Below are 9,703 nucleotides of genomic sequence, written 5' to 3'. Positions count from 1 at the left end.
GAGGAGATGGCTCCAACATGGAGATCAAAATGAGAGGTAAGACTCAAGTTGCTCACGTTGTGTGTATGTGTATGGGAGGAGGAACAATATGGAGAAGTAAGTGGCAAGCCTGCCCTAAGACGACACTATATAATTGCATAAAATCTAATATCTAACTAACTGACTTCTCTCAAAATGAGATTGTACAAGCTCTACACTGATGCTAATCTGTTACTATATGTTTTACAGCAACTTTTCCTGTCAACCGCCGGTGGTTGTTACTGGAGGTGATGCCCATCCGCCGCATGCTGCGGCAAGTTGTAACGAATGATGTGAGACAGTGCAGCTTGCGGGGAAGAAAAACAAAGAGAGCCTTCCAGGACCTGGCTGTATGCAGGGTTATAACAGGCAGGTGCTATTTTATTGTTCACATTAAAATTATGCTTAGCTTGGCTGACAAGAGGTTTTAAGTTGACTTATAACTTTGCTTCATTTGACTTCTACTCGGCCTGCCAGAAAAACTTCCCTGCGCTGACTGGCTGCAGAAGCGGAGGATTTGATTGGGCAAGTTCTGAAGTTTGCCCACACAGACGGTAAATTGAAGTTCTCTGCGTTATGTTCATAATAAAGTTCATCAAAAAAATTCTTTTGTCATGTGTTCTTTTAGTATTACATGTCTAACTTTTGTTTATTCTTATGGCAGCTGAGAAGGACTGAGTCGTGAAACCATGGAGCCCCTTTTGTATTTATGTACGTGTGTATTAAGTCATACCATACACACATGGTACGGGTGTTTTTTTTAAGGTTAGGGGAATCTAGTTTTCTTAACACGCCGGGGAACGTCGTTTATGGTTACAGCGAACGTTCCCTAACGTTAAGGACCGTTTTGTAACGTCGCTGAGGGTTGCAACGACTAAGGAACGTTCCCCTTACGTTCTCTAAAGGTTGCCACGTTAAGGAACGTTCCCCTAACGTTCGTAAAGGTTGCAACGTAAGGGAACGTTCCCAACGTGTCGCTAAAGGTTGCAACGTTTTCGAACGTTCGCCTAACGTTCTCTAAAGGTTGTAACTTTTAGAGAAAGTTAGGGGAACGTTCCGAGAACGTTCGCTGTAACCAAAAACGAACGTTCCCGGAACGTAAGAAAACCTTCCAATTAACCACACGACAACCAAACACACCAAAAAACAACCTTCAGGGCAACGTTCCCACAACCAAAAACGAACGTTCTCAGACGTTCTGGATCAAAATTGTTAGCGGGGAAGCTATGTCAAGCCAGTTGTAGCTAGTGGGATAAGTGCACGTTCAGGCTTTCTTAACTAGACCACGGTATCGATCACGATTTACTGATGCAGAATTGAGAATACGCATGCGCCATATGTTTCCCCTATGAGCAGCAGCTTCTAATGGACAGTAACGAGGAGGGGAAGAATATAATATGCCATGCAAAAACGGAAATACGGCTCTTATCAAACGAAGAGAAAAGCCGAACAGACCATAGCGGACGCGACTGAATTGTATGGATGTAAAAATATCTACTTAGCCTATAGTACCCCACATTTTTACAAAGTTGTAGGCTACATTGTGTTTAATTGCTTTAATATGCTAGTTTCATGTTCTGTTTTTATGTGATAAATGTGCTGGTTTTATTGTAAAGTATCTTTGACTAGCCTACAATTTAAAGAACTATATAAATAAATTTTTTATTATTTAGCCTTTGCCTTAAAAGTGAGCAGAGGGAATAATGTTCCTTGGGAAATGGACCCTAATGACTAGGCTTAATTTCAAACCCTTATTCACAGTGCGAGAACATGTTTTACAACCGTATGCACAAATCTCTATAAGCTATATCTAATTCTTTGTACAAATAATCTTCATACAGAACAATCAGAAAGGGACAACAAATAGAAAAATAAGTGACTTCAATACACGCTGTGAGCATTTGTAAAATAATATTCATGGTTTATTCAACAAGGACTGCACCAAAATAAAAAGATTAAGAGCATTGTGGTTGTTCCGGTATAATTATTGTAAACTACACTACATACTAGGGATGGGCGAGTACAGCATTATCTGATCTGTTTTACACATGAATTATCTGTATCGGTCCGTACTGGACTGGGCGGGGCCTAAACGGAAGTGGGTCAGATTTAACCGGAAGTGTGTTGGGTTCTCTTGAATGTGCGGGGCTTTAACCGTATGGTATTTAAGCATGCAATTGATATGGTTGATCAAAATGTATTGCTGATTTGAAAACTATTTACATGACAGCATCAAGCTGTCAATGGTGGGTCATGGTAACAAACAAACTATATACAGAACGTTTTGCAACAATGATACAACACATGCATAAGAGTTTTGCTACTCAATATAACTTTCTTTTTTTAACTTTTTTTTTTTTTATGATCAGGTGATTTTTTTTTTTTGGTTCTTTTTTATTTTTTATTTCCACACCAGGTATATATGTGTGTGTGGTGTGTGTGAGTAATGGCGTTTTTCACACTGCTGGTAACAGCTCGCCTGCCTCGACTGACCCACTAGCGTCCGTTTTCCATTGCCAGATTGGTAAAGCCTCGGCGTGGTGGTCACCATAGCAACGCGTGATGACGTCATTTTCAGCGCGACGCACAACAGCAGTCGGCTACTCGCCACAGCCAGAAGAAATGTTTTGTTTCAAAAGAAGCTGAAGAAGCAACAAAAAATCACCGCAAAAAAACGGGAGATGGGAATTCTGACGGAGTTCAGACGTCGACATGACGGTGTTGCCGACACAAAGGGTAAGTTAAGTTTCCCGGTAACGTTAGCTAAACATTTGCATGTGTTAGGGGCCCGGTCAGTCTTACTATACGCTATAAAGTACATGAACTTTAGCAACCATGATTACACACCAAAATATGTTTGCTGTGTACTGTTGTGTTTCAGAGCATTCACGCTTTGCAAAATCGCCGCCGCAGACCGTCTGGTGGGCGATGTCCGACCGGTGAGATCTCTGGTTCTGACCTGCTGGGCTTCGTATAATCTGTATGAGAGTCACGGAGAGGCTTATGACAACGACTGGGATGCATCTGGGCCGCAGAGCCAGGGGGGACACTGTCACGGGGGCAGAGGAGAAGACCGGAAGTTTGGAGGTTTGATGCGCTACTTGAAAAGCTAAATAAAAACTTTGTTAATATATATATATATATAATATTATACACACAATATATTATATTGTCTTGTTTTTTTAAAGTACAGTGGGCAATATTGGAAACGACATGAGAAGCTAGTAGCCCGAACAGTTGAAAAGTGAGAATAGTGCGAGAGTGGATAATCTGTCGGTGTCTGGCTAGATTTGTTTTAAATGTCCCGTTTGTTCTGGAAACCCACTCCGCACTCTTGTTTGCTAAAACAGCAGTCATAAGTGACGATTCTCTCCGACCAACCAGCGGTCTGCCGGTTTCCACGTCACTTTTGGTATCCTCGGCTCGCTTGGAACTCAACTGAGGTAGTACTAAAAAAAGTACTGGTCAGAGGTCCCAGGGACTTTTTTTCGTAATGGAAACCAAAAAAGGCGGGTGAGTCGAGGCGAGTCGAGTAGATACCACGCAGTGGAAAACCGCCATAGAGAGCGAACAGAGAGAGGGGGGCGGGGGGCAGCTGACAGTAAAAAAAAAAAAAAAAATCTCGATGGCAGAGACGTGACGGTGCATGTCTGAAACCCACGTTCACCAGAAATCTACTGGTTACTATGTAAGGACTACAAACTGAAGTTAAAAACAAACCTGAAGCTGAAGAAACCCTAAACGTTAACGGAACAGATCCGTGATTCTCACAGAGCGCTGCGCGGCCAGTTGAGGAGTTGTATTCAATCCGAGCACGGATATTGACTCATATTACTCGTATAATACTTGTACTCGGCAAAAGTGCTTTATCTGTACCGGATACTCGTTTCAGCCGGATACTCGGCTAATCCCTACTACATACGTACTGTATATAGGCCACGTTATTGGTCCAGGGATGTGAGACTAATTGAGAAGGTTATGAAACCAATGTAAGCTATAATAAAAAACATTGTGCCTCCATATTAAGGAGTAACACAAACTGTCCTTTATTAGAGAAGGATAAGCAACAAGAAAATTCAATCATGAATGTATTGGTCTCTGACCAGTCTGCTATTATTATCATCTGGGAATATCGCTACATTAATATCGTTACACTTAATCTTTGGAGCGTGTCCTGGAGCTGAGACCACGGACGCTGCACTGCTCATCTCTACTTTTACAGAGAGAGTGGACAATATCTTGCAGGTCTGCCGGCAGGCGGTGGCCACCGGGCAGCGGCCGCTCGCCAGGCAGCCTCGGAACACTACCGTCCCACCGGGAAAAGTCCCACTCCGCATCAGGGTGCCAGTGGATCCATTTGTAAAAATCTAAACAACTATAGTAGGGTTTAAATCAAACTCGTGACAATAGTGACAAGTAGGCTAATCCATTTTAATAAAAATAAAGAACACATGCAGAAAACAACGGACTAACTGTTAAACACGTTAATTTTGGATCAGACGGCAGCTGATTTGACACATGAGACTCCAGGATTAATCTTAGCCCGGCTGTTAGCCTGCTCTGGACCAGGCTAGCCGCAAAGATAAATCCCAGGTTACTTGGCTGGGTTTAATTCAATCTGGTTTCGTGCAACCGAGTCAAAGCTAAATTCATCCAGGATAACTTGGATATCCCGGCTTAATCCCTTATCCTAGTTTCGTGCAAAAGGCCCCAGATCCTGAATGGGAATATTTTCGAGCAATAGAAAGAGCACAACTCCTGGACATGAGCAAAACTTTTAAAGGTGCAGCAGAAGGTGGGAGAGTGTCAAGTGTGGGCAGCTTAGACTTACGTTTATGCTCTTTGCAGATGATGTGGTTCTGTTGGCTTCATCGGGCAGTGATCTACAGCGCCCACTGGGGTGACTCATAAGGGGGAAAGTGGGCCTTGGCTCAGGCTGTGTTCAGCATGGGAGAACTCCTGACCCTAAATGGGAACATTGTCAAGCGATGTAAAGAACTGTAAAGGGAAAATTACATAGAAAATGATTTTCTTTCAATAATCAATTGTTCATCTCTTAAGGGATTTTTTCATCTAAGTAAATCCTTCAATTGCCTCTGAAATATGTTTATCCTAAATAAGTCCTCCAGTGTTGGAGACAACTAAAAATGTTCTGACTCTGCATTCTCCACTGCAAGCAAGTTGGAGCCATGAAGTATTTACAGACGAGATAAATCTCTGATTTCTCAGAAGAATGACGGCTACAGTCATTCTTGACGCACTAGAGACAGATGCACGGGGATATAAGGAGGTGTATTACTGATTGTATTCACCAGTTGCCACTTTGTAACTCTGTTCATTGTGAAAGCTGTTTTCGTCAAATGATTGTTCTCTGCAGAAAACAATTAAACCCTTACCCAATACCTAAACCTTTAACCAGTTTGCGCTGTCTTTATTTTGTTTCAACAAGGTCTCTTCTGCCACTCAAATTCCTCCCTCGCTGTACAGAAACTTCCACAACAATGCATAGATACATAGATACACACACACACACACACACACCCGGATACATAGATAGGCATACACACACACACACACACACACGGTGATACATAGATACACACACAAACACATAGATAGATACACACACACACACACAGATACACACACACATAGATACACAGACACACACACACACATAGATACACACTCTCCCCCCCCCCATCAGCATCTGTGGTTGTTTTCTGGTGTAAAGACATTGATTCTGGGTAGAGAGCTGACGCTGCAACACTTCCTCTGATGAGGAGATACAGACGTCATGGTTGGTAAGAGAACACAGATCAGCTGATGGGGGGGGCGTGGTGTGTAGAGTGTATCGGAGGTGACAGGTGTCGGGGGGGGGTGGTGTAGAGTATCTGAGCTACATGAGTGACAGCAGTGTCAGTGGTTGTGGACCTCGGAGCAGAATGGCTGCAGTCACAGAGCTCTTCATCCTGCTGGTCGCTCTCATCAGCAGCATCCATGCAGGAGAACAGATCATCATCCAAGAGGAAGGGTCCTCTCACACCTTCACCCTCCCCGAGAACACTACCTCCTGCCTGATCTCCAGGTCTGTTGGTGAGGAGAACCTGGTCCTGTGGAACACCTCTGACCTCTGTTCCAACCAGTCCTCAGTACCTGGACCCCTGAAACAACGACTGGTCATCGATGTGAAGACTTCTTCTTACAGCATCCTCAACCTGACCCTGTCAGACACCGGCCCGTACCGAGAGGTGTGCTGGACCGAGGGCACCGTAACCCACAGCAACAACATCACTATCACGGTTTGTTCTTCAGTAAGTCCGAGAGATATCACAGCGAGACCTGGGGAAACAGTGGACGTGCCATGTGGGGGACCAGCTGGTCATCAGGACGTCCAGTGGCTTAAACAGGACTCTGGATATGGGCAGGAGACATGGAGCAGAGTTTTTGGGGACAAGACAACATCAGAGATGGACGATGTTAGAGGAAGATACCAAGTGGTGACAAACTCATCCGCTCTTCGTGTTTCCAACGTCACGGTAACAGACTTTAGACGGTACAGCTGTCTGGTGATGGACCAGCAGCAGTGTGTCAGCAGTGAGGCTGTATGGTTGTACCCACCGTCTGAGAGAATCTACCGCTCAGTGGGGGAGACCGCCGTGTTGCCTTGCACCGTCGCTGACTCCACTGATGAACAGCCCACCCGCTGGTCTACTGGGATCTCCCCTGTCCCAGGAATACTAACCCAAACTGATCCTTCAGTAGACCAGAACTACTCGCTGGTGTTTTCATCTCTAATGTTAAATCACTCTGGTTGGTACTCCTGTGGAGTCTCTATGAGAGAGCAACGGTATCATCTGGTGGTGTGTCCCACATTTGCCCCCCCCCCGCTGTAGAGCTCTTCTCAGAGGGAGATGATGTCACTATCAGGTGCACAGGTAGGAGAGAGGACAGGTGGCACGTTTGGTTCATCAAGTCAGACCGAACAGAGGGAAGAGTCTTTACTGTAATGTCTGATCAGAGGGAACAGAGTGAGATGGGACTATGGTAATGGGACCCTAGTTATCTCTAATATCTCAGTGGGAGATGCGGGGGGGTACTGGTGTGTAGTTATTGACCGATATTATCAGTGCATGTCAACAGAGAGGACGGTGTTGGTGTACGTGGAGCCCTTTGGGATCTACTCCACCTTCTTCAAAGTGAGATGCTCAGTGCTCAGCGTCCTGCTGCTGATGCTCTGTGCTGCTGTAGTCGCTGTGAGGAGGAACAACACACACACAACACACACACACACACACACACACACACACACTTAATATGATCACACACACACACACACACACTTAATATGATCACACACACACACACACACACTTAATATGATCACACACACACACACACACACACACACCACACAGAGATTATAGACACAACAAACAGAATTAATGGGAAATACACAATGATTATTATTATTATTATTATATTTATTTTAACAATATAATATCATTAAAATAATATAATATGTTACATCATAATACTATTATAATAATATATTGTTATATATGTTGTGTGTATATAGATGATAATATATGTATTTACAATATGTTATATATATTTTATTACATATGTATATATATATTGGGTTAGTTGATCTTGTCAGGATGTTGTTGTGGGGTGGCGGGGTAACATGTTGGGAATTGTTCACTTTTTAACATACTGTCACCTTAGAGATTATTTCTAATCATTTTGAATGTGGTGTGTGTGTCTGTGTGTGTGAGCTTGTGTGTGTCTGTCTGTGTGTGTGCCTGTGTCCGTGTGTTTGTGTGTCTGCCTGTGTGTGTGTGTGTGTGCTTGTGTATGTGTATGTGTGTCCCCCTGTGTGTGTCTGTGTGTATCTGTGTGTGTGTCTGTCTGTGTCTGTGTCTGCCTGTGTGTGTGTGTGTGTGTGTGTGTGTGTGTGTGTGTGTGTGGTCTGCCTGGGTGTGGTCTGGGTGTCTGTGTTTGTGTCTCTTCCTGTGTGTGTGCTTGTGTGGTGTGTCTGTGTGTCTGCTTGTGTGTGTGTCTGTGTGTATCTGTGTGTGTGTGTCTGTCTGTATCTGTGTGTGTGTCTGCCTGTGCGTGTGTGCCTGTGTGTGTGTGTGTGTGTGTGTGTGTGTGTGTTTTTGTGTGTCTGCTGCCGTCCTACTTAATAAATTACTATTTTGATTCAGCACACCGTCTGGAGCTGTATATTCTTATAACTGTTAGAGACCAGCTGGTGAATAAAGTTTTGGATTTCTTTATATAAATCGGGTTGTAGTGATGTAGAAGTACACCAAAATGTAAAGAAGGAGCCACAACAAGTGGCCACTGCAACTAATGATGACACAATGTAGGTGCATAAAAACTGGTGGATTTAATTATTCATTTTATTTTCCATTAAAGTATGAGAAAGGTTTTGGGAGCTTTATTTGTAATACCTTTGATAATAACAAAACTCTTAATAGAGAGCTTTATAATTATGTATGTAAATTAACTTTTGACAGTAATAACTTCCTTTTCTTAACCTCTGCTGTCTGATCATACACACCACACTCCACTGTTATGGGGGGGGGGGGCATGTCAGTAGATTTCCTCACTAACACACAATAAGGAGGTCAGTCAGCATATTGTCAATATAATATATGTTGTAAATAAATATGGGCGCCATCTGGTGGCGGAGATCAGGCAGCACATTCTCAATTTAATATATTATATAGAAAGAGTCACAAGCGCCATATACTGTTTCTAGGTAATCATCCAGTCTAATGCAAGCTTTAAATTCACATGTATGGGGAGTCCTTTTTTCCAGGGAAACCTTTTTTCTTTGTGGTAGGAAATATTTTAACCCTACCCAACATCACAGTACTCTCTTAAACAACACCACTTTCATGTATATGTATGAATTCCGTATGGAAAAACATATTTTTCTGATAATGTCAGTACAACAACATAATCTTCCATTCCAAACAAACAGCATGAAACAACAAAACTACAACAGTGTCACGTAATGTTACGTAATCCAGAAAGGTCGTGTCTGGGGTTAAGCATGTATTCATACTAGTTAGTTAGTAGTCTGATGATATCTGACTGTATAAAGCGTGTATTAATACTAGTTAGGTAGTAGTCTGATGAGTGGAGTCCATTTAGGTTTCATTGCAGGATACTATTTTAAAAATCAACGACAGAGGAGAAAAACGATAGAAGGTAAGATACCAATCCGGTCTCTCTCCGGACTCAAAAACATGCTACGGGGGGGGGGCAACACAGTCTGATAACCTTACACATGGGGAACAAAGCGGGACGAGTTAGAGTGACTATTGATTCTAACCCTATAGTTAAGAATCAACTCAAAATGATGACGTTTTATATACACTTTTTATTGTTTTTTAATCTGAGAAATTATAATTGCCATTTGTCTGATTTAAAGGCTTACAGTCTATGGTTTATTAACATCAGCAATAGATCACATGTAGAGAATTTTGACAGCTACTCTGTCTTAATAAAAACAACTGTGTACCAGCTGATATGTAGGTCTGATAACATTTTATTAAATCAGAGTCGGAGGTCACAGGAAGTGAGTATTTCTTTGACTTCCTTTTAAGCCTGAAGGCTGCTGGAATCTCAACTGGAAACTGTCCGACTTTACAGCATCTTTTTGTTAGCG

Source organism: Etheostoma spectabile, chromosome 11 (genome assembly GCF_008692095.1).
Source record: "Etheostoma spectabile isolate EspeVRDwgs_2016 chromosome 11, UIUC_Espe_1.0, whole genome shotgun sequence".
NCBI classification, from domain to species: Eukaryota; Metazoa; Chordata; class Actinopteri; order Perciformes; family Percidae; genus Etheostoma; species Etheostoma spectabile.
Note: the sequence above shows the minus strand (reverse complement) of the source record.